The sequence below is a fragment of the Xenopus laevis genome, chromosome 1L (assembly GCF_017654675.1).
Source record: "Xenopus laevis strain J_2021 chromosome 1L, Xenopus_laevis_v10.1, whole genome shotgun sequence".
Taxonomy (NCBI): Eukaryota; Metazoa; Chordata; class Amphibia; order Anura; family Pipidae; genus Xenopus; species Xenopus laevis.
Genome location: NC_054371.1, coordinates 197,728,117 through 197,755,750, shown reverse-complemented (window position 1 = coordinate 197,755,750; position 27,634 = coordinate 197,728,117). Strand labels below are relative to the sequence as shown.

Here is a 27,634-nt window from a genome sequence, read left to right as displayed (position 1 = left end):
CGATAATATCTCTGCATGTATTGCCGATCGTACGATTTTCATTGGGAGACTGTCACCAGCTTTGTCGGACAAAACTTTCGTACGATTGCTGTCAGGGGCAGAACATCGGCTGATCTGTTCTTTTACTACTTTATTAAAACTGAAGGTTAGCGACCGGTCGGGAGATGGGGAAGTCCGATCTTTCGAGGACTGAACGATCGGATATTTGCATCTATGGCCATCTTAAGTATCATTTGGAAGAATTTCAGTAACTTTTTCTATGCAAATTTAAACAGTTGTTTATATTTAGGAGTTGTGCCAAGAGGATGAAATTGGAGAAAACAAGGTAAAATAAATGTTTTCAGTACAATATTAACAATATTAACAAACTATAGTTCCTATAGAATTAGTATTAGGAGTAAATACTCCATGCATCTGTCTTATTGCCGTTTGGGGGAAAAGGAAGAATTACTGGAGGTTACATCTACCTACGTCCAAAGTTACAAACCTTGTATTATTAAAGTAGTTTAGTGATACCCAAACTTGTAAGGGAATACCAAGAATACGATAGGCTGGAGCAGCACCATAATTTGTGCTTTCAGCCAATCAGCACGTCAGCAGCCCAGCATACCCAGGGAATATCGCTGCCTTATAAAGTCATACAATGGGGTTAAAAACAGACTGATTATTGTGCCCAAGTTTTGTAGATGCCAGAATAGAAGGGAAATGTATCCAAGGAGTTGGGCTGGGCTTGGCTGGAAGATCTGTGGCTGTGAATGGTGTTGGGAAAAAAAAAATTGATGTCACATAGAGACCAAGGAGATTAACAAAAAAAAACGAAAAAATCCCGGTTACGTATTTAACTATGGAAGATATCAGTGAAGTATATGATTAATTAACACTCAATAGGAAAAGCCAATAGCTGGCAAGTCTTTCGGCCTTTTTAAAAATTCATTATTAAGATTATCTCTTATGGTCCCATTGAAACCCTTAGAAAGCAATGTGTGCACCAATTACAATTATGGCTATAATAATTATATTAAGCAATTCAAAAATATGTATGTCTTAACCAATCACCCATATTTTATAAATATATGTATGCAAAAACCTCTTCTGTTATCTGGAAAACCCTAGGTCCTAAACATTCTGGATAACAAGTCGCATACCTGTAATACATCCGCAGACATATAATCCCCCCATCCCAAATACAAAGCACAGGTATGGGATCTGTTATCCAGAAACCATTATCCAGAAAGGAAATTCAAAAAAAAGATTTCCTTTTTTTCTGTGATAATAAAACAGTAGATTGTACTTGATCCAAACTAAGATATAATTAATCCTTATTGGAAGCAAAACTAGCCTATTGGGTTTATTTAATGTTTATATGATTTAAGGACTAACGGTATAAAGAATCAAATTAGGGAAAGATCCGTTATCTAGAAAATCCCAGGTCCCGAGCATTCTGGATAACAGGTCCCATACATGTATCAGCAAAGAAGTACGGGGGGGGGGAGATTTGAAGGGTCTTCTCATGGAAAAAATTATATGGTGATCACTGTTGCTCTCGGAGGCTACAATTTTATGGTTATTGCTACTTTTATTACATATCGTTCTATTTAGGCCCTCCTACTCCTATTCCAGTCTCTTATTAAAACCATTGCATGGTAGGTAGGGTAAAAAATGACCCTAGCAACCAAACAGTTGCAAAAGACCACATAACCGCAAAAAAACACACCAAAAAAAAAAAATGAAGACTAATGGCAAACTGTCTCAGAATATCAATGTCTACATCATACTAAAAGTGATCTACCCCTATAAAGGAGAACTAAAGCCTAACTAAAGAGGTAGGTAGAAATGTTGCACATGATGTTTTGTGCTTCTGTACCAGCCCAAGGCCACCACAGCCCTTTAACAGTAAAGATCTGAGTCTCCAAAGATGCCCTAGTAGCTCCCCATCTTCTTTTCTGCTGATTCACTGCACATGCTCTGTGCTGCTGTCACTTACTGAGCTTAGGGACGGAATCACAATATACAGTACACATAGAATAAAAATGTCACACTATAAGGCTTATTAGTAATTAATACATGGCAGCACAGAAACCAGTGCAAGTAGCATCATGATTTAATAATCAGCCCTGTAGCATCATCTTATATTAAAGGCTAATCTCATTTTCTGCTTGATAATTTGCAACGACCCCTAGGTTTAGCTTCTCAACAGCTGCTCAGAGCCCTCTGAGCATGTGAGTGTCACAGACACTTTCCAAGATGGTGACCCCCTGTGACAAGTTTGAAGTCCTGGATCATTGCTGCTATTGACAAGCTCAAACTTTAGGCTGGTGCAATAACTTCAGTATATAAAATAAAATTTTTAGCCATATTCATTTTTAGGGTTTAGTTCTCCTTTAAGCAGGAGTATTACAATGGAGGTCAACATTTAAGTACTTTGTACCACAGGCTGAAAATTCTTCCTTGAGGAATATCGGACTGACTGCACTGCACCAGGACCTGTATTATGCCGTGTCAAGGATATAAAGAAGTGAACTGCTACCAGGAGACAACCCTGCAGCAAAGTAAATAGATGACGGTACTCGTGGTATTTACAGAAGTCCAAGTATGCTTTAGTCCAGTAACTGTAGCTTGCATTGACTGAAGGTTAGCAACATCTGAATTTATCAATTCGACCAAATAGTTTATTATTATTAACAAGAACCACTGTATTATGCAGTGCTGTACAATATGTGCAATAGACAAATACTAACAGGTACAGAATATAAAGTGGGAAAGGAGAAAGGGGTGAGTGTGATATGTAAAGTGCATGTTTGGAAACATATGACTATCCAACTCCCCCGTGGCACTTACAGATTGATTTCATGTCCAATTGTGATTTACAAGGCCTAACAGTCTCCTACCAGCATCAGAACAACACACATTTCCCGAAAGAGGATAAAACTCTGTTGGTGCAGGTACTTTAAGTGAAAGGGCTCAAGTTCCATTCAAATTAAAAGGGGTTGTTCACCTTTAAATTAACTTTTTTTTTTTAAATAATGTTAATATTTGTGTTTTTCTACAAGTTATAAATTAACTTTTAATATGACGTAGAGAGGGATATTCTGAGACAATTTGCAATTGGTTTTAATTTTTTAATATTTGTGGTTTTCGAGTTATTTCGCTTTTTATTCAGCAATTCAGCAGCTTGCCAGTCTGTACCCAAAAATACCCTAGCAACCATGAATAGAAGAAGGCCTGAATAGAAAGAATAGTAATAAAAATTAGCAAGAACAATAAATTTGTAGCTGTAAAGAGCATGTTTATTTAGAAGGGGTCAGTGCCCCCCCATTTTAAGAAGGTGGTGAATAATAAACAAAACTAGAATAAAAAAAAAATGAAGGACAATCGAAAAGTTGGCTAAGAATTAAACACTGTATAACATACTAAAAGTTAAAGAGATATTTCACCTTTAAGTTAAAGGGGATGTTCACCTTTGAATTCACTTTTACTATGAAGCAGAGTGTGATATTCTGAGACAATTTGCAATGGGCTTTTGAGTTATTTAGCTTTTTATTTAGCAGCTCTCCAGTTTGCAATTTCAGCATTCTGGTTACTATGGTCCAAATTACCCTAGCAACCATGCACTGATTGGATTAAAGACTGGGATATGAATAGGGGAGTGTCTGCATAGAAAGATGAGTAATACAAAGAAGAAACAGTGATACATTTGTAGCATTACAGAACATTTGTCTTTTAGATGGGGTCAGTGACCACAATTTCAAAGCTGGAAAGAGTCAGAAGAAAAATTCCAATAACTGAAAAACTATAAAAAAAAATTGAAGGCCAATGGAAAAGTTGCTCAGAATTAGCCACCTTATAATATACTAAAAGTTAACATAACCACCACTTAAAGGGACACATACTGTGAACTTCCAAACTCTCCAAAGCAGGTGCTTCAGGCAGACAAAGGCCTACTATGGCTCTGGCATCATATTATTATATAACATGGCGTGACATTTCGGTAGAGTACAGGTATGGTGGAGTAACACCACTCACATTCTTCTTTAAAATGATATCAAATGTATGATGGTAAAACTTAAATAAATTGCTTTCACAGGACATACCTTCTCTGCACATTTCCTTATGTGTAGGAGTTCTAGCTACAATACACTCTCAGATTAGATATTCTCTCCATAACCTTTAACAGGAAAACAATCATCATCTACTTCTCTTATATTCCTAGTGAGGTGTTACCTAGCATGCTAAAGACACATGGAGCCTTCCCTACCATTATTCTCAGTGTGGGAACCCAAGCAAACACTTAAAACAGAAGCTAAATATGTATAAAAATGAGGCGCACACAAACACAACATAAATACAAACATTTCTCGGCTCTTTAACATGCCCACTGTAGAGGTTAATTAAATCTTAACTTGATTGTATTGGTTATTTTAGCATAATTTATTAGCTGCAGTTCATTCTTGCTTTCCTGCAGTTACAGACAGAAAATGTTCTTTGGTGCATATGTACAGTGAGAATTGTGCCCACAGTACAATGCAGAGCCAACCAAAATCCTCTTATTTTAATGTTTGGAGATTATTTCATTTGTTAAGGCAATAGCACCACTGAAAGTAAAATAAAATACAGAAATTACACCTTTAAAATTCAGATACATGATCTGTGCTACCCGGAATGCTTGGGACCTGGGGTTTTCTGGATAACTGATGTTTCTGTAATTTGGATCTCCATATCGAACCCAAAAGGACTGCTTTGCCACCAACATGAATTCGTGCAGCTTAGTTAGAATCAATCATTTAAAAAAACTATAACGATTTTTGCTTAAAGTGGGCTCAATGGGAGCTGGCCTTTCTGTAATATTGAGCTTCCTGGATAATGGGTTTCCAGAGAATGATCTTCTGTCCAGAATGCTCAGATGTCCAGATAAGGGATCTTTCCATAATTTGGATCAACTAAAAATCATTTAAACATTAAATAAACCCAATAGGATTGTTTGCCTCCAAAAAGGATTATTTAGATCTTAGTTAGGATCAGGATTAGGATACAGGTTTTATCACTGCAGAGAAAAAGCACATAATTTTTAAAACGTAAATTATTTAGGGGCAGATATAGCAACGGTCGAGGTGAATTTTCGAATGAAAAAAAATTTGAATTTCAAGTTATTTTTTGTGTACTTTGAGTAGGGAATAGTCCAAATTCGATTCGAATTTGAAAATTTTTTGAAAATTTGAATATCGAAATGTATCATGTACTGTCTCTTTAAAAATTCGACTTCAGCCATTCGCCATCTAAAACCTGGCGAATTACTGCTTTAGCCTATGGGGGACCTCCTAGAACCTACTTGGAGTCAATGGTGGACTTCGAAAAATCAGAGGGTTTTTTTGGGAAAAACTTTGAAACGACTCCGATTGAATGTGCCATTACTTCGGCCGAATACGGACCTATTGGATCAAAAACTGACCTATTCGACCAAAAAAAACTTTGACATAAATCCGGTTGGTCTTTTTGAATTCTAATTTCGAAGTTTTTTCAATTCGAAATTCGACCCTTGATAAATATGCCCCTTAAAGTGTGCATGGAAGATGGTCTTCCTGTAAGTTGAAGCTTTCTGGATAACGGATACCTTACCTGTAACCAATCCCATGCCTATATTCAGAATATTTTTCCTAGTTTCCATCTCTATTGCATCAGTAGAACAGCCGCCGCCAAGTTACACATTTAGTAATTTACTAAAGAGGAGCCCAGTTCGCCAAGGTAAATGGATTAAAATGATCATTATATTGCCGTTTAAACACAAGTATTCTATTAAAACTTGGTACTAGCTAAAAATAAGTTTTTTTTATGTTTGTTACTTACAAATGCTCTGCCACTTACAACAGCACTTCTCATAATTAAACATTGGCAAGATAATATCTCATAAACACAGATGCCAGCCCTCAGAATTTTTCCTGCACAAACAAGTCATTATCCCACGGCACGTAGAATAGTACTTCCCAATGCTCTTCACTCTAACAGGCTATACGGGCCCCTCAACACATCCTGCACTCGCTGCTGCTTCCTTAGACTTATGTCTGCTACTCAGACAGCATTGCATTTGCTTATTCCATCCATCTCCAGACTGTGGAACAGTTCATTGTAAAAATAAAACTTGTGCAAAATAAAAAATGTTTCTAATAAAGTTAGTTAGCCAAAATGTAATGTATAAAGGCTGTAATTACAGACAAGATAAGGGAGCACCACCCATCAATTGAGAAATCCAGCGGATGGTGTGCAGGGTTAAGGAGATAAATATTGAGAAAAGGAAGAGGAAAAGTTAACCCTTGAGGTTGCACCACCCCATCCAGGAGCCCAGACACCCACGGAACAAGATTAAAACTTAACTTTTACTGCTAAATTATTAAAAAAGATTGGTCCAGAAGAACATTTAAAATCAAGTTAGACACAGGGAGGCAATGAACCCTGATCAGGTAAAGCGAGATTCACCATCCCTGGGTCAAATGCAACGCTAATGTATAGAGTCTGTGGTGAGCCACTCCAGTTTACACGGAGTAGCTACAATGGCGTGGTGTGATACACAATTACGGTACTTGCATAAAGCAGAACCAAAACAAAAACAAGGGTCTCACAACCTGTGAGCAATATGAGTGACCTCTCAGTTGTCCCTTAGTTACATCCACCAACCAATAATTGATGGTCTTGAACAGGTCCGTCACCTATTCACCAACAAACGCACCCCCCCCCCCGTTACTAGCGAGGAATTGCTATGTCTAGGTGGCATCAAAAGATGACCCACTAATTAATAATACAGAGTCTATGGCTTAGTTTTATCGCGTCAGTTTAAGCTACCCAGGCAGCGGTTCTGTAAATCGCCCACCCCTTCACCCACAGAGATTCCCTCCCATTCGTGGAGCCAAGCGGTGACCCGAAAGAATATTGGTGATTCAGTCACCCTGCCTAACCAAAACTAAAATGCTCCTGACGCGCGTTTCACCCGCAGTACGCAGGCTTTATCAAAGGCATTTCTTCTGGACCAATCTTTTTTAATCATTTAGCAGTAAAAGTTAAGTTTTAATCTTGTTCCGTGGGTGTCTGGGCTCCTGGATGGGGTGGTGCAACCTCAAGGGTTAACTTTTCCTCTTCCTTTTCTCAATATGTACAAAGGCTGGACTGACTAAGGGGGTTATTTATCAAGGTCTGAATTTATTAGTTCAATATTTCCGAATGGACCTTATTTATGAAGAAAAAAGCCGGAAAAAAATCGGGTTGGGCTAAACTCCGAAAACTTTGGTGCTCTCCCCGAAAACTCCAAATTGTTTGATGTTTTCTGCAAAAACTAAGATTTTTTTTGTAATTTTCGGAGTATTTTTCTCCTAATCCCCGAAATCATCGGATATCGGTATGGACATCAGCGCAGACACTAGGACCTTCCCCATTGACTTATACAGGACCTCGAGAGCTTTTAGATGCCGGGTTTTCGGATTCAGAGTTTTCATACCATCAGACTTTAATAAATCCTGAAAAGTTCAGGTTTTTTTTTTTTAAGGTCAGAAATATCAAAATTTTTCGGATTTCGGGTATTCGGAGCTTAATAAATAACCCCCTAAATTTTTAACAGAACACCACTTCCTACTTTTCAGCTCTAACTCTGGGACTCATTCATCAACACTGGGCAAATTTGCCCATGGGCAGTAACCCATGGCAACCAATCAAATTGCTGCATTCATTGTTTTACTTGTAGCTGGCTTTAAAAGGCACTGCTAGGTTGCTATAGGTAACTGCCCATGGGCAACTTTGCCCAGTGTTGATAAATGAGCCCCAGGGGGGGTCACATGGGACATAACTGTTCAAATTTTTTTTCCGGTGGGACAGACAACCCTGTTGTGTCATTAAAAAGTCAGAAATTGCATAGAAATTCAAATGATAGGAAGTGTAGCTTTTAAGGCGTGCACCTGTAACCCGAGTTAGCATATGTTCTGTACACATAATATTACAGGGAAACAATTAAAGGGGTTATTCACCTTCCAAACACTTTTTTCAGTTCAGTTGTTTCAATTTGTACAACAGAAATAAAGACTTTTTTTCAATTACTTTCAATGTTCCATTTTTGACTTTTCATTTCAGAGTTTAGTGAGTTAGAGGGGTAGTTTTTTCTTTAATTAAGGGTTTGTTTCTCCTTTAATGAAACTCAGGGATTCTGCTCAGCAGGGCCAAAGATAAGAAATGTAAGGGGCATATTTATCAAGGGTCGAATTTCAAATTGAAAAAAACTTCGAAATTTGAATTTAAAAAGACCAACTGAAATTAAGTCAAAGCTTTATTTTGGTAGAATAGGTCAGTATTTTGTCAAATTCGAATCGTACAAAACGATGAAATATCGCATTCGATCAAATCAAAGTTTTTCCCAAAAAATCAAAGTCCACCAATTGACTCAGAATAGGTTCTAGGAGGTCCCCCATAGGCTAAAACAGCAATTCGGCAGGATTTAGATGGCTAATGTTCGAAGTCGAATTTTTAAGGAGACAGTACATACTGTAATGAATTTCGATATTCAAATTTTTTTGAAATTCAAATAGAATTTGGACTATTCCCTAGTCGAAGTACACAAAAAAAACAGCTCGAAATTCGAATTTTTTTCATTTGAAAATTCACCTCAACCTTTGATGAATCTGCCCCTAAATGTATTAATTTAGGACATTTTCTGTGAACCCCCACCAGAGCTGCTTCAGAAAGACAGCAATCCAGTCACAAACAGAAAATAGAAAAAGTCTTTATTTCTGATAAACAATCTAACAACTGAACTGAAAAAAGTGCTGGAAGGTGAACAACCCCTTTAAGCAAAGAATAAATAATTGTAAATTCCTTAAAATCTTGTAATATATATGAATGATACAGAAAGTCTGTAAAGTGCTAGTTATGCTGATAACCTATAAACATATAGATACAATATTATTGTGGTCCTGTTGCTTTGAATAATTGGGATTTAACTGTATAGAGATTTTTGTTGCAGCGCGGATTATCTGTCTCCATTATATTCCCAGTAAAAACATTTACTGCCAATCGAATTACCAGCATTCTTTTACACAACTAGCTAGAAAAGCCCAGCAGATACACTGTATATTCCATTTACTGTTGCCATTTCCAGTTAGAGACCTAAGTGGAAGCCGTAAGCCACGTAACACAGGTCTGAATTTTGTATTAGAAATATCAGGAGTTGCACTTTATTGCTATTAAAGGTTTCATGGAATATCTCATTTAAATGTAAATCGCATTTAATCTCTGAATTGTGCATGACATTGTACCAAGCCAATAAATGCGATAAGAAGGATATAATGGATTACTTAAAATCTTTTCGGATTTTAAGTCATTTTTCAACTGGGCAAACTACTTTTAACGGACTCCCAGATTTCTGGTCTTGTGTAACAAAGAAGAGTTTAAGAGCTGGGCCCTCTTTACCCCTTGTGTTGGTCAATTTGTATGTTTGAAGTACACACCCATCAATGTATATCACTGCTGGAAAATTAGTGGCTCTTTATAAATGTGTTTATATAATAAATAGGTATAACATACCGCCTTCATCACTTACGTTAAAGTATTTGCATGCCTCATAACATGGTGAATTATCAAAAAACAAATATTTCTGTGATTTTTTTTTCTTCATCTTTTCCACACCTTTATCAATAGTCCTCCCTAGTGTAGTATAACCCATATGTTTTGTACTGCAAGGGTCAGTCCACATGAGCAGATTCGGGAAGATTTCGTTGACTGGCAACTAATCGCCTCTTCTTCTGGGCGACAATCTCCTCGAACTGCCTTCGTGTGTCTTCCTGTCCACTATAATGAAAAGTCGCCTGCGCTAAAGCACACGCAGCGCTTCGTTTTCCGAAGTCGCCCAAAGTTTCCTCATGAGGCAACTTCGGGCGACTTTGGAAAACAAAGCATCGCGTGTGCTTTAGCGCAGGCGACTTTTCATTATAGTGGACGGGAAGACATGCAAAGGCAGTTTGTGGGGATTGTTGCCCAGAAGAAGAGGCGATTAGTCGCCAGGCGACTAAATCTCCCTGAATCTGCTCATGTGGACTGACCCGAATACTTCCCCACTTACACTTACCCTGTTATTTATACAGGGCTATATACACAGATAAATGATTATGCCTCTTTCATTGGTAACTATATCAATCACATCTTTATCTATTGAATTCTTTAATTAATTAGAACCTGCTGTTATCTCAAAAGTTGCCAAGTCATTTGATGATCCTGTTAAAATTTTTTGTGCTTTCCTATGTTTAAAACTTCTCTCAAACATCATACAGGTATGGGATCCATTATACAGAAAGTTCAAAATTACGGAAAGGCCATGTCCCATGGGGCAAATTCCCTAACCTGCGAAAATTCGCCAGCAGCGGCTTTGCACACATCGCTACACTTCGCCAAGTGAAAATTCGCTCAGACAACGCTAATTTACTAAAATGCGAAGTTGCGTCCAGGGCGCCTTATGATGGCGATTTTTCACTAGCGTTATGTCGGCATTCAAAACGAAGATGCGCTAGCATTCCATTATGTCTAGAGATACTTCGGTCTTCACTCAGGGTAATTTGCATACGGCAGGTAATTATAAAGACGTATATGTTCCAGCAAATACATTACATTACACAAGTCCAGGGAACCTTAATAAAGAAAATAGAGTTGTTATAATGCCCTACACATGAGCCCACTCTATAGTTAATGTTCTATCTGTTAGAAAATGTATGGAGGAACCCGGTTTCCCAAAAAAAAATTTAATGGACTTTTGCAGACTATAACTCTGAAAAAAGGAAAAGACGCCAGCGTTTTTTGAGACTTAGAAAATTTTTCGACTAAAAATTGAGGAAGATTTATGCACTCCAGTGCACTTCGCTTGGTCTGAGCTGGCGAAGGCAAGTCTGGCGAAAGAGGCAACGTTCAGTAAAATCCGCATCTTAGTGAATTTGCGGCGTTACGTTCATTCGCCAGAGCGAAAAATTCGCCTGGCGATAGAGTGCGAATGATCGCTAGTGTCTGTCTCTTTCACTAGCGAAGTAACACAAGTGGCGAATTTTCGCCAGCGTTAGTTACTTCGCCCTTTAGCAAATCTGCCCCATAGACTCAATTTTATCCAACTAATCCAGATTTTTAAAGGCTTCCTTTATCTCTGTGATAATAAAACAGAACCTTGTACTTTATCCAAACGAATAATTAATCCTTAGTAGAAGCAAAACCAACCTATTGGGTGTATTTAATGTTTACATGACTTAACTTAAGGTATGAAGATGCAAATTATGGAAAGATCAGTTATCTGAAAAACCCAAGATCCCTAGCATTCTGGATAACAGGTCCCATACCTCTACTTCTATTATGCTTATGGATAGAGCACAAATACACTGGTGGAGGAATGGCCAAAACCACCAGCCTGACAGTTTTGTACCACTTACAAACTTGTCAACTCTTCTGCATTTTTCAAGAGTAGCTTGTATTTATACCTGTTGAAGGCATGATCTGGGCAGAAGAGGGCATGGCCACAAACTGACTGCATTCACATAGGGGGAAGTTGAGATCTAATCCTTAGTACGATGATTTATCACTTGAAATACCATAACGCATTTTACAGTCAAGAAGACCAGTATCGATGGTGTCCACATCAATGTGAAATGGGTGAATTTGGCCACTTCTCTACAGGTGTATTTGAGTGCTGTAGCCCTATGTATAATAGATATATGCTGTATGAGACTACATTTTATCTAAGGAAAATGTTCTGTAAACATTATCCCATTCCAGTGATCAGAGAGTGTGGCACTTTTCAACCAGCCAAAACATGTTCTGAGAAGCCATCAGCCTTAGGGAAAGAGATAAAAAGTTGTAAGTTTAGAAATGCCTATCCTTTATTTATCCTTGTATTTTAATCCTCCACATGGGTTCAAATAAATCAGGCTCCATTGATTGTTTTGCCCCTACTTCGATTAAAGCTGTCCATAGATGTAAAGATTTTTAAAAGATCTTTTCGTTATTGTAAAAGATCTTTTCATTATCGTAAAGGGGACCTGTCACCCAAAAAAATATTCAAAATCCTATTTTATCACATTATTAAGCAAAATGAACTTTAATTACACTATATAAATTATTTGAATCTTGTTTCCTTCAGTCTGGGATTTCAAAATGATAGCAAGCAGGCAGGAGCCATTTTGTGCACACTGTTATTAACGCAAGCCTTGCATTATCTTACTAGAATCTTGCTTGTGCACCAGAATGGGAGACCTGATGTCCATTTCCATGCCCTGGCTACACAATTTAATGATAAAGAGAACTGGGGGAATGTGGGGAGAGCAGTGACATCTAGGAAGTGCTGAATGTAAAGTGAAAGTAATTGCCTGCTCCGCCTCTATGCCTAAGGCATAGAGGAGTTGCAGACAATATTTGATGGACAGCTGAGATTTTTAAATGAGCTTACAACAGCTATGAATGCTTTAATAAAAAATAGAAATTGGATTTTATGTTTAATTTGAAAAGGACTTTTATTATACAGATTTTTTTGTCTGGGTGACAGGTCCACTTTAAATGTACGATTTGTCCATCAACTAAAAAGACCATTTCAAGAGATATTGGGGGTCATTTATCAACACTGGGAAAATTTGCCCATGGGCAATAACCCATGGCAACCAATCAGATTGTTGTATTCATTGTTCTACTTGCAACTGGCTTTAAAAAGCTAATCACTGATTGGTTGCTATGGGTAACTGCCCATGTGCAAATTTGCCCAGTGTTGATAAATGAGCCCCAGTGTCTAGTTGAAGCCAGGAAAAAGGAGGGTAGCTGCCTGCTTGGCCCTGCAAACATAGATAGATTTCACTGACAGATGAAAATTTTTTAACCTGATCAATTTTCTGACAGGTGTCGGACGAAAAATCGTAAGATGTACGATCGTTCGATTCCCACTAACTTCACAATAATTTGACGGAATGGTTGGATTGCACTAAAATCGGTAGTTCACCAAAGAAAAATCTTTGCATCTATGGGGACCTTAACAGGAGAGGCCCGGCCCAGCTAGTAGCAGAAGTACAGATCAGTGCCATCTACATGCCTAGAAAAAAAACAGCTGTAAAATATACTTGTAGCTGTCAGATTCACTTTAAAATAAATGTTCCTGCAGAGGCTGGAAGCTGAAACTCATACGAGTATTACCAGCACCACACACACACACACACACACACACACACACAGAGCCTGCTAATACTGTCTGGCAACCCACATCCCTTTATTTATGCGAATAAAATAGCAGAATTTACAATGAGACTTTGAAGTTGCACTTCACAGATAACTGTAAACAGGGGCGCTCCCCAAGAACGAAGGCAATATTACAGGAAAAATAAAAATCTACATTTCGCATCATAGTGAGGCATTCCGGGATTTTTTGAGAGATAAAACAAATATTTTCACAAATAAAGCGATTCACGGATAAACTGCAGCAAGAAGTTACTTTTATTTTTTGTTTATGGAGACTGGTAGGAGCAGGGCTTGAATTAAGGATGGGCCTCTGGCATTGCAGAAAGAGTAGGTTCTACCAATTGCATAAATATGTATATACACATAAATCAGTATAATACATAAATCAAGGGTGTCAAACAAGGGGCAGCCAGGACTACTAAGGGGCCCACCAAATTGTAGGCCTTAGCTTTTGTTTTTTTTCCCCATTTAAACGCACCCTATATAAGTCTGCTTCCTAGTCAAGCAATGCAATATCTGGAACACTAACAGGGCCCCCAAGAATTCTAACGGCATCCTTTATCTAACCTGAACCCCTTCTGCCACTGCTGAATTACAACTCACAACAATCCTACATATGCCTTTAAAAAAACAATATACAGTTCCAGGATCTAGTATGTAGCATACTTGGGATACAGATGAAGAGGTTTCTGGCATTTGGATCACAGACCTTAAGTTTACTAAATATAAAAACATTTTTAAATACGCCAATAGGTATGTTTTGCCACCAACACACATTGATGCCTAGTTCCCTTCAAATACAATGAAATGTTTTATAAGAGAGAAAGGATTAGCTTTAAATGGACTCTAAAGGAAATGGCATGTCTAAATTTGGAAGCCTGGACTGAATACTAGATCCCGTACCTGTACTAAATATATCAAATAAGAGTTACACAATATAGTATTGCCCTTTGTACTTGTATGTGTGCCCCAATGGGCCCCTGTGAAGCTGGAGTCCTAATGAAGACATTCTTTCTGCCCTACCCTAAACCAACCAGCTGTGCATGAAAGAACAAAAGTAGAAATAAATTGGGGGGGGCCTGAGATCAGTCACATAATATCAGCTAACCGGACACCTCTCCCTGGGCTAATTCACATTCTGCCTCTTTTATAAGTCATTACTCCCACCCATGGATGTTTATTGGCTCCTGATGAAATTTCCTATAGTGTGCGTGAATGTGATAGGGACTTTAGATTATAAACTCCACTGGGGCAGGATCTGTTGTGACCAATATATAATCTCTGCAAAGAGGAATAGATCGGCACTATAAAGATAAAGTCTAAGAATTATGTTTCTCCTTCCACCCAGCAGTGTGTGTTTCTAATCCCAGACAAAACAGATCATTCTATAATATGAATTTATGGCTTTTGTTCAATAGCCTGCTAACACTATTGACCCAACATCAGATTCAAGTTATTTTGCTTTCCTATTAATCTTAGACACATAGGAGATTTATTGGGCCTAAGTCTACAGTTCTCATAGCAAAGCACCCACGCCATTCTGCAAGAGCATTAGGCTCCTTTATGAGTGCAAGTGCAGTGTGCAATTTCAGGTGCAATTCACAATATTTATACCCACAATGCATCACTTCCACCCCCCATATTCCAGCACAATTATAGCTACTAGTGGGAGTTGCACCTGAGGCAAATGCGCCTCATGCCAAGTCTGGTTGGCGTAGTTTCCAGCATTAAAGGGGAACTTTAGCAAAAATGAAAATCTAATATAAGCTTCATCATACTGAATTAAGAAACTTTCTAAAAACAATCAAATAAAAATTCTGCATTTTTTTCTGAAATAATCAAGTTTATATTCACTATCTCTCAGCATCTTATATTCTCTCAGCATCTGTTTCTCTTCATTCTGTCTTGATGCAGCAGTTGGGGGTCAGATGAAGGATACAATATATTTTATAGGGGGGGGCTTCCTTTCCTAGCTGATGTATTAGAAAGAGCTCACTCAAATAACTGATTCCAGTTCAAACAAAATCACAAAATAGCTGCCTTTTGCACAAATTCTGCATGTAGAGAGACAGGATGTCTGGTGATTTTAATAGAGTGAGCTCTTATACATCTTCTAGACAAAAGGAGACCCCTACAAGATATATTGGCTTCCAACTCCTGAATGAAGACAGAATGAGGAGAAACAGATGCTGAAAAATGAATAGTTAAGATAAACTTGGGTATTGTATTTAGAAAGTTTCTTATTTCAGTATGCTGAAGCTAATATTACATTTTCATTTCCGCAATAGTTCCCCTTTAAAGGTAAAACTATTGCCAGCTCCCAATTCCCTAGATGCATTTTCTGTGTGTGTTTTGACACAGTTGGAACCCTGAGTTACCTGCAGAATTCCCATGCATCAACTGGAACACTGCATGATTAATTTAACAGATAGGCAGGTCCCATTGGTGCAACAAGTGGCTTTGGGTGCAAGTACATTTTATGAATGGCATCAATTCCCGCATTGACTCAGCAAACTTTGTGCAAATGCCGTTTTGCTTTAACGAGTTAAAAAATTGTATTGTATCAAGTAAAAAAAATAATAAAAAGTCAGTGCCATGCTATATGCTACAGAGATATCCATCTGTAGTTGAAGTACAATGGCCAGAATCTAGAAGTTGAAAACCATCAACAAATGGAGCCAAGTTTGGTCCCCCAAATCCCAATACATTATCTGATGCTTCTATAAGTATATCCTTTTCAATTAAAGAAAACATACTTTTACATAACATTAGAAGGAAATCTGAAGGGATTTGCTACATGCAATAGAAGGCTGCTCCTTGGAAAAACATGTATTATCATGTACATATGGTACTGCTTTGCGAGGAATGTATTTTAGAGGCAGAATGAAGAGCTTTGGAAGAGCAAAAACATGAAAAATACCCCTTAGGCTGATTGGCACTCCTAAAACTGACTGGACTGGAAAAATTCTCTTATAAACTGACTTAAACCAAATGCTGAGTGGGGCCCTCTTCATTCCAAAGCTTCTCCCTTACTGAAGACATCTTTACTTAATTTTGATTTATTTGGTGAAAATTATGTAGCAAACATTTTCAGGAGATTAAAATCTGCTATATTCAAGAGGCCTTACTAGAAGAAGAAATAAACAACAAAAATGTACAAATATATATATAGTATATGTGTCCCATACATCAATATGCCATGGCAGTAGTAAGCTGTATATACGTGACATAAACGTACAAGCAAAGCAAAACAACCTTACCCAGGTCACCTGAACATGGTAAGGCCTTATCAAAAATATAGGGCTCACATGTAAAAAATACTTAGGGGTATGGGACCTGTTATCCAGAATGCAGATCTTCATACCTTAAACCTAAGTCTACTAGAAAATAATTTAAACATTAAATAAACCCAATAGGCTGGTTTTGCTTCCAATAAGGATAAATTCTATCTTACTTGGGATCAAGTACAAGCTACTGTTTTATTATTACAGAGAAAAAGGAAATTATTTATTTTTTATTTAATTATATTTCTAAAAATTTGGATTATTTGATTATGATGGAGTCTATGGGAGGCAGCTTTTCTGTAATTCTGAGCTTTCTGGGTAATTGGGTTTCCAGATAACGGGATCCCATACCTGTATAATGAAAAATTCCATAACGCATTACAAAATAGCTAGGTAGTTGACAAATCCAGCATTAAGCCAAACAAGAATATGGAGTGTACAAAATACACAGGGGATCTCTCCCTATACTAAAATACTCGCACAGACCAATCAATAAGGAAGATCAATTTGCTTGCATAGGATTTCCAGAACGGCAAGCCTTAGGTAATTTGCTGGAGCAAGGGCTATTTGCTTCCAAAACCAGTGAGACTGTGCAAAATTTAACAAGGCCAACCGTAACACACACACACACACACACACACAAGTGGCTCCTGACAATGCAGTTCAGAGACTGCATGGAATATCGGATATGTCTCCAATGAAAAAGGAGGACCAAGGACTAAATTGGAATAATTTCATAGGTCAAGTGTTTTGTTAGATGTCCAGTTGTGTGTATAACATAAAGGAATGAGATTGTAGCAAAAAGCTGGTTTGTTATACACTTATGGGATCCGTTTTCCAGAAACAATATATCCAGAAAGTTCAGAATTATGGGAGAGCTATCTCCCATAGACATTGTAATCAAATAATTCAGATTTTTAAAATGTATTTTCTTTTTCACAATAATAATAATGATAATAATAAAAAAACCAGTCCCCTGTACTCGATCCAAACTACGATATAATTATTCCTTATTTGAGGCAAAACAATTATTAATTGTTTCATTTTAAGTAGATAATGTATGGCGATCCAAATTACGGAAAGATACCTTATCGGGAAAACTCCAGGTCCCAAGCATTCTGTATAATAGATCCCATACCTGTATTCTTCATATCCAAGTTTCCACAAACCGTATGATGCTATTATAGAGTACAGGAATGAGATCAGTTATCCGGAAACCTGTTCTCCAAAAAGCTCTGAATTACGGAGATGCCGTCTCCCATACACTCCGTTTTATTCAAATAATCCAAATTTTTAAAAATAAATTTTCTTTTTAATAATAAAACAGTACCTTATATTTGATCAAAACTAGGATATAATTAATCCTTACTGGAAAACAGCCTATTGGTTTATTTAATGTTTCCGAGACTTTCTAGTAGACTTAAGGTATGAAGATCCAAATTACAGAAAGATCTAATACAATAAAATAAATAAAATTTATATAATACACAAAAGCCATGAATATTATGTAAATGATAATATCCTTATAAACGGTGAGTTCTGATGTCATCAGTTATAAACGGCGAGTTCTGATGTCATTTCTGTCACATGACTCACTGAAACACTCGGCCTTGTGATTTTATATTATCTTAACCAGAAAGATAGGCCCAGGTTTGATTGTGTCCACAGATCCCAGCCGGCTCCCACTTGTATCCCTTCAAGTCCGAAAAAAAGAATGTTTGGCCATGAAACTCCTCGGTAACCTATAATATCCTTATATTTTACAAGAGGGGGTACTTTATTCACTATATATATATATATATATATATATATATATATATATATATATATATATATATATATATATATATATATATATATATATATATATATATATATATATATATATATAAATACACATATACATATATAAATACACATATACACATATACATACATACACACAATAGCAACACTTTGAGAAATTATTTTGGTATATTTTTGAAAATCCTATCCACAGGAACATTTACCATTTTAATAGCCTGTTAGTCCTACAATTCAAGATCACTGCCAGTACTTAAAGTAATAATGCACATATCCCCTTTGTTTGCTGTTACTGTTATTACCTCTATGCCGAGTACAGTTCAGAGACTGGAATATAGCACAAATAATAAATTGCACTTAGTGTGAGGGTTGTTAATTATTCCCGAACACATCTTCCATCTATGCCCAGGTCGATTAAATACAATTGATGAGGCTATAATTGAAACCATTCCAAACCATTCTAAAGCGTAAGTGTATATACAACTGTGCTATAAGTGATGCCTTTCTGTTGCAAGTAGTGTTGGTGGATGTCTGCTTTAACACTACGTACACAAAACAAATTTGTATCTCAGTTTGAAGCTGGGGATTTTACAGCAGTAAGAAACTCAGGATGGATGGATTTTTTGTGCTGTTTATCTCGGTCTCCTAATAAGCAGAGCTTATTTGGCCACCTAAAGATAGATTGCATATGGGGGTTGTGCAAACACTGGCTGATTCCAAGTTAGAAGACTATTGGCTTGGGGTATGGGTCCAAAATGCCTTTGATAGATCTGAAGAAGGTTTGGAGAGATCTTGATTTAACTGGGGAGTAAAGCCCGGTAGGTCAAGGACCACATTGACCTGTAAATATGGTCCACAACAGGATTTTACAGATAATCTATCAATATTTGCCCAAATACAAATCTACCTAAAAAAAAACTAGGGATCCGCCAAATCCACTATTTTAGGATTCGGCCGAATCCAGAATCCCTTGTGACGTTTTGCCCGAATACCGCACTGAATCCGAACCCTTATTTGCATATGTAAGCTATGGAAACAAGGGGGAAAGAGAACTGTGCAAAATAATATTTGTAGAAAAAAGGGTATTATAATAACCAGTTATAGATTTTATTTCATAACAGTTCATTGGATTCTCTAGTATGGCTCTAGCCCAGGGGTACCCAACCTTTTTTTTACCCACGAGCCATCTTCAATTGTAAAAAGAGTTGGGGAGAGACAAGAGCATGAAAAGAGTTACCGGGTTGTGCAAATAGGGTTGTGATTGGCCACTGGCAACCCCTTTTTGGACGACTGGCAGCCTACAGGAGGCTCTGGTTGGCAGTGCACCTGGTTTTTATGCAACCAAAACTTGCCTCCAAGGAATTCAAAAATAAGCAACTGTTTCGAGGCCACTTGGAGCAACATCCAAGGGGTTGGAGAGCAACATGTTGCTCACAAGCCACTGGTTGGGGATCACTGCTTTAGCCACTCATACTAATCCATATAAGTACTCCGATAAAAGAATACTCCAAATCTTTTGATCTTATTAGAACACTGCGGAAAAAACGGAAAATAAATCTCTCGTAAATAAGCCCAATTTACCAATTGGAGAACTAGAAAAAAAATCTTTCAGAGATGTAGTGGAAAAGCTGCCTGTTGATTTGATTTCAGTTCATGCAAAACGCTAGAATATTCTGGCACGTGTTCTCTTTTGTAAAGCAACGGCTGAAAAGGAACATTAAAAAAAGTAGTATTTTTTTGTTGTTGATTATTATAGGATTTTTTAGCTAAAATTATTTAAAAGAACTAACTAACTGCACCCCGTAGTTGCAGGCTTAATCCAAGAGTTAGGGAGATTCTTAGTAACCACTTTTTAAAAATGACCCACTGTACAAGCACTATAGTACTGCTATGTCATTTTTCCATTACATAAGATCTAAACCGGATATGCTTTGTTTGTGCTTTGCTTCTCTTCCTTAACTATTGCAAATGTTCGTTATTATTAATAATTATTCCAGGGCAATGTTAAACCCCTGATTCTTAATTTTGCATACTATTGGCTATCCATCATGGAGCAGATACTTTCCTATAGCTTTAGCAGAGAAAGCATTATTTACACAAGAGTAACAGTATTCCCTACCAGCCTGAACAATTTACTACTTTCTTCCATAATTTAACAAGCAGGATTACCCTCTCTAGATGTTATCCTTAGAGAGCCATAAATACCTTGCTGGTTCCATCTTCATCATAGAGAATCTCTGAGATTTAGCCCTTATTATAATTCTTCTACATGAAGAAATATAGTGTAAAAAAGTGTGTATGACCAGAAGGGTTGGGTTCTGCTGAACAAAAATGTGAACAAACCCTTATTCTGACCTGCAGAGACCTAACTAACCCTTATTCTGACCTACAGAGACCCAACTAGCCCTTATTCTGACATGCAAAAACCCAATAACCCTTATTCTGGCATGCAGAGACCCAACTAGCCTTTATTCTGGCATGCAGAGACCCAACTAACCCCTTTCTGGCATTCAGAGACCCAACTAACCCTTATACTGGCATGCAGAGACCCAACTAACCTTTATTCTGGCATGCAGTAACCCAATTAACCCTTATTCTGACCTGCAGAGACCCAACAAGCCCTTATTCTGACATGCAGAGACCCAACTAACCCTTATTCTGGCATGCAGAGATCCAACTAACCCTTATTCTGGCATGCAGAGACCCAACTAACCCTTATTCTGGTATGCATAGACCCAACTAACCCTTATTCTGGCATGCATAGACCCAACTAACCCTTATTCTGGCATGCAGAGACCCAACTAGCCCTTATTCCGACACACAGAAATCCAACTAACCCCTCATTCTGACATGCACAGATGCAGAGTTTCCAGAAATTAGCAGCATTGGAGAACTTTTAAGGAGACTCTGGAAAGGTACAAGAAGATGATGCTGGCTACTGCAGATCTACATTATTCTATTCACTCACAAAAAGTACAAAATTTAGCTATGAAAACTACACTCAGGAGGAAACATATAGGAACAAACAATCAAAATCATTTCAGAGCTGGTTACCAAGGATACCCAAAACTATGGTTGGTTTTCCTCCATGAAGGATGACATGGAGCCAAGCTCACATCCTCCTTCTTGTGATACCCACCATATTACTGTTAAATGCAATGACATAAGGTTGAGTGGATTGGCATTTCCCAATGATGTGATTAGGACTGCACAAAGATCACTTCTGGGGTTAAATTCATCTGGACCTGGGTTCAGCGATTGTAGGTCAAGTAGGTCATTTACCAGGTTCTGACTTTTCTGTTTATGGACACCTGGCCTATTTATGGCTATCCATATTGCTGCCTACTAATCTGCTTTACCCCTCTGATACGAAATCATTGGGTTTTTTCCTTTTCCCCATGGCCAACTTCCTCCTTAGTCCTTATTTCCTGGTCCTGATAGCCATATATGTAAGGGATGAATAGTATACAATTCAATACACAAACACCTTGAAAGCCCATTAAAATCTATCCTTATAAATAGTTCTATTTTATGTCATCAGTTATATTTGGTACTTGGTGATGCCACATGATTAAAAGAAATAATATTGTAACATAGTAATATTACTATTGTAATATATAAAGACATATGAAATACCACAGCCCAGGTGTCGTTATGCTTTTTTGCTTTCTATGACCTTTATAAAGCTATCGACCTTGTGTGGTTATCAAACTCCTCTGTTACTTCTAATATCCTTATATTTTACAGTAGGGGTGCATTATTCCTTATAAAGGTATGGAACCTGTTATCCAGAATGCTCGGGACCTGGGGGTTTCTGCATAACGGATCTTTCCGTAATTTGGGTCTTCATGCCTTAAGTCTACTTTATTTAAACATTAAATAAACCCAACAGGCTGGTTTTGCTTCCAATAAGGATTAATTATATCTTAGTTGGGATCAAGTACAAGCTACTGTTTTATTATTACAGAGAAAAAGGAAATCATTTTTAAATATTTGGATTATTTGGATAAAATGGAGTCTATCGGAGACAGCCATTCTGTAATTCTGAGCTTTCTGGATGTTGCGTTTCTGGATGAGGGACCCTATACCTGTATAATTTAAACAGCATACAGCAATTCATGCTCATCAGATTGAATCAATACAGGGGGGACATTTGACAAAATAATGCAAAGAAACAGACACATATAATAAGCACTTAATTATATACAGGTGGATACAGTGTCTAGTCTAGAAAGCCATATCAACCTATTAAAACATTTGGTTTTGTGAAGTTAAGAAGGAAATCAAAGCTAATTGCTCATTGGTTACTATAATTTAGAGACAGAACACAATTTCACAGTGTACAATGTGCTCCTCTTTTTCATAGGAATTCTCAATGAAGAGTTGAGACAGCTAAAATCCAGATACTGGTATGGGACCTGTTATCCAGAATGCTCGAGACCTGGGGCTTTACTCCGGATAATGGATCTTTCAGTAATTTGGATCTTCATACCTGAAAGGGATACTGTCATCGGAAAACATGTTTTTTTTTTCTCAAAACACATCAGTTAATAGTGCTACCCCAGCAGAATTCTGCACTGAAATCCATTTCTCAAAAGAAGAATATTCAATTTTGAAATCTGACATGGGGCTAGACATTTTGTCAATTTCCCAGCTGCCCCTGGTCATGTGACTTGTGCCTGCACTTTAGGAGAGAAATGCTTTCTGGCAGGCTGCTGTTTTTCCTTCTCAATGTAACTGAATGTGTCTCAGTGGGACATGGGTTTTTACTATTGAGTGCTGTTCTTAGATCTACCAGGCAGCTGTTATCTTGTGTTAGGGAGCTGCTATCTGGTTACCTTCCCATTGTTCTTTTGTTTTTTTTGCTGCTGGGGGGAAAAAGGGAGGAGGGTGATATCACTCTAACTTGCAGTACAGCACTTTTTAAAAAAGTGATTGAAGTTTATCAGAGCACAAGTCACATGACTTGGGGCAGCTGAGAAATTGACAATATGTCTAGCCCCGTGGCAGATTTCAAAATTGAATATAAAAACATCTGTTTGCTCTTTTGAGAAATGGATTTCAGTGCCGAATTCTGCTGGAGCAGCACTTTTAACTGATTCATTTTGGAAAAAAAATTACATAAACCCAATTCCAATAAGAATCAATTCTGTCTTAGTTTGGATCAAGTATAGAGAAAAAGGAAATAATTTTACAAATTTGGATTATTTGGATAAAATGGAGCCTATGAGAGACGGCCTTTCCGTAATGAGCTTTCTAAATAATGGGTTTCCGGATAATAGATCCCATACCTGTAAGTCAAAATAATCGGGTGTGTACGCATTTTGGTTTTTGTATGGAGCTAAACAAATATGTAATTAAAAAAAGGAAACAACTGACAGCTATTCATTAAATCATCCACTGATCTGGTTGCAAAGAGATATTAATGGGAAGCTCCAGGACACACACACTGTTATTACAATAAATTGTCAGTGTTCTGCAGGTTACCATTCCCAGGACTGTGCTTGGTAAATGGAAAGGTACAGCAAAGCTGAACAACCCAGTGTCGCTGCACATGGACCCAAAGCTGTTAGTCATAGTTCTGCCAAAAACTGCTGAGGCCTCTGCACTGGGAATCGGCATTGCCAGCGAGCAATGACTCACAACTCTCTCCCTCCCAGAAGCACAAATGAATGGGTTGGAGTCGTGGAATGTAGGAAGGAACAGCCAATAGGACAAAAGGGATCATACAAGGGGATCGTACAGGGGTACTCGCTTATACTAAGAGAAGATTTAATGATGTAAAATCTCTGTAAAGCATGGATAAATATGGTTGTACTATATTAAGAACAATACTGGTATGAGACCAGTTATCCAGAATAGGGATGGGCGAATTACTTCACCGCAAAAATGACGCCCAAAGACGTGCATGGTGTCGTGCGAAAAAAATTTTTTGACGCCCATAGGCTTTAATGGGTGTCGGTGACATTTCGCCGGCGGCAAATTTGTGTCTAACTAAACGGGTCAAATTCGCCCTAATCCAGAATACTTGGGACCTGGGGTTTTCCAGATAATGGATCTTTCCATAATTTGGATCTTCATACCTTAGGTCTAATAGAAAACCATGTAAACATGAAATAAACCCAATAGGTTGGTTTTGCTTCCAATAAGGATTAATTATATCTTAGTTGGGATAAAGTACAAGGTACTGTTTTATTAATAGTAGTTATGGCTTAGTACACTGTACTTTTTTATTATTAGTATTCCAGAGAAAAGGTAAATCATTTTTAAAAATGTGGATTATTTGAATAAAATGTAGTCTATTGGAGAAGACCTTCCGTAATAGCTGGTTTCCTTAAAACAGGTCCCATACCTGGGCCTAACAAACACAACTATACTTATCAGCCAATACACCCAAGATTTACACTTAGCAGCACTTAATAAACTCCCATTTTTGCCTGTAATTTACCCACCCACTTAGAGTGTAAGCTCTATTGTTCAGAAACCTTCTTTTCCTGTGTGTCTCAAGAAAAGGAGATCTCTGTATTACCCATTAGGCTGGTTTTGCCTCCAATAAGGATTAAATATATCTTAATTGGAATCAAGTACAAGCTACTGTTTTATTATTACAGAGAAAAAGGTAATTATTTTTAAAAATGTGATTTTATTAATATGAGTCTATGAGAAATGTCCTTCCCATAATTCAGAGCTTTCTTGGTAATGGGTTTCTGGATAATTGATCCCATACCTGTACAAACACAATGTGGCTTGAAATAAGCTCAGGTGACCCTATGGCCATTCATTAGGGCTTAGTTTGGTCAACATTTTTATTGGTAAATTTTCCCACTGCAATGGATGCTATAATTACATAATATTTACTAATAAATAAAATATTCTGTGTTGCTTTGTTATATAGAAGATTTCCTGCTTTCATGAAACTGAATGAGTGCCATGCGTTTGGTTTCTCTGACACCATTAACCTTTCTTTTCTCTCCCACTAACTGGAGTGGTGTAAACAACAGAAAATCTTTCAGTAAAAGGGTTTTTGATTCATGACTTGTTACTGTATATGTTGTAAAGTCATGGAGGATTGTGAAATTACAGATTTTTTTGGGGGGGGGGATGCAGGAAGTATACAACTATGAACCCCTTCACTACCCCCATGGAAAAGGAACAACAACCGCATCATTTTAGAAAATTTAAAGGGAAACTATTGCGAAAATGAAAATTTCATATAAGCTTCAGCATAATGAAATAATAAGTTTTCTAAATATAATCAATTAAAAATTCTGTACTGTATCTGAAATAATCAAGTTTATGTTCACTGTCCCTATCTCTGCATCTGTTTCTCTTAATTCTGTCTTCATGCAGTAGCTGGGTGTCAGATATTCATTGATAATTAGATCCAATATATCTAGGGGGCTCCTTTTGCCTAGATGTTTTAGAGCTCACTCTATTAAAATCACCAGAAATCCTGTCTCTCTACATGCAGAATTTGTGGCAAAGGCAGTTACTGGATCTAACTGTCAATAAATATCTGACACCCAACTGCTGCATGAAGCCAGAATGAAGAGAAACAGATGCTGAGGGAGGGATAGTGAAGATAAACTTGATTATTTAAGAAACAATGCAGAATATTTAATTGGTTGTATTAAGAAAATTTCTTATTTCAGTATGCTGAAGCTTATATTACATTTTCGCGATAGTTCTCCCTTAAATATTTTAGTTATAATATGACTGTTTATTACCATTATAATTATCATTTCAGGGACATTTATAAAAAGTTGGCTCTAAGAACTTAGTTTCATAAACAGACTATGTTTCTGATATGGGAAATGGTACAGGGGAAATCAGTCAGAAACTGTCATTACTGCAATACATAAGCATCAGGAACAGTACTCCTGTATCTAGGACCTATACAAGTGTTTTAGTTTATAAAATGTAATCAATGAATTAAAAAAAAAAATCAAACCCTATATCAATTTAGTATATTTTCTGGTGTTCTTTATTTTATATCATAGATGACTGTGGTATATTTGGGATGGATAGGAAAGGATGATGGGAGCTGCAGTGCTGCAACAGCTGGACATCTTGCTTATCCATCCAGGGTTATTATGGTTTCATTCTGGGAGGGTACTAGTAGGAGACCAGAAATAAAACCAGTCATGCTGAAACCACAAACAACAAAGAAAGGAAGCCAGGGGCCTGCTGAGATCCTATCACTCCCCCAAGGGTGGGGACCCTTAGGGGACTTGCCGAGGTGAAGACTAAACAAATTGTACAAATTCACCCATGAAATCCCACCCTTGCAGCTCTGCTTCACTCTTTTACAGTTAGAATATTCTATGTGTGAGAGTGAAATAAAAATCCCTTTGTTTATAAAGAAGCATGTCACGGTCTGGCTGAATGCAGAGTTTGAAAGCTGAAAGTTGCAGGGTGGTAAATGAGGGTTTGAGTGCAATGTTCGCTCTGTTAGATACATGGGACAGAGGGGGTGTCCCTTCTCTAAGCTACAAAATATTTGTAAATGAGGAAAAATGCTGTCCCTTCTCTCTGTTATGGTAAGTACTGTACATGGGGCAGAGGTGCTCCCTCTTGTCTAGGTGACAGTGGGGCTCATTTATCAACACAGGGCAAATTTGCCCATGGGCAGTTACCTATAGCAACCAATCGGTGATAAGCTTTTTAAAGCCAGCTGCAAGTAGAACAATCAATGCAGCAATTTGATTGGGTTACTGCCCATGGGTTAATTTGCCCAGTGTTGATAAATGACCCCCAGTATGTTTTGAACATGGGTAGAGGTGCTGTACTCTCTAGAGGTAACATGGGGAGGCACATTTATCAAAGGTCGAAATTTCTAATTCATGTGATTTCTTTTTAAACTCCCTTAAATTTGAATGAATTTGAAATTCGACCTGGCGAAATGCATTAATAAAATCGAATTATTAAAACTCCGACGAAATTTAAACATCCTGAAAACTCGAATCAAACTCGATTTGAGTTTTTCTCCAAAAAGACTCGATTGTCAGGAAGGCTGCAAACATCTCAAAATTGATCCCTGGACCACTCCCATTGACTAAAACAGTAACTCGGCAGGTTTTCAGAGGCGAATAGTCAAGTTTGAATTCTTAAAAGGGCCCGAGTATGACAAATCTTGAAAATCAAATTAGAATTTTTTTTTAAAAGAAAAAAACTCAAATCGAGTTTGGATGGTTCCCTAATCGAATGTGACAGTTTTGACCATAAAAAAAAAAAAAGAATTTTCAATTCGACCATTAATAAATCTGCACCAAAGTACTGTACATAGGACAAAGGTGTTCCCCTTTCGTTAAAGCTAATCATACAGATGC

The 27,634-nt window shown here is 37.4% G+C and overlaps 1 protein-coding gene across 5 annotated transcripts in view; it reads right to left on the bottom strand.

The window, feature by feature from the left end:
• The window catches only part of ssbp2.L (single-stranded DNA binding protein 2 L homeolog), a 127,598-nt gene that overhangs the window by 96,863 nt on the left and 3,101 nt on the right, over positions 1-27,634 (bottom strand). The gene's annotated exons all lie outside the window — the stretch shown is intronic.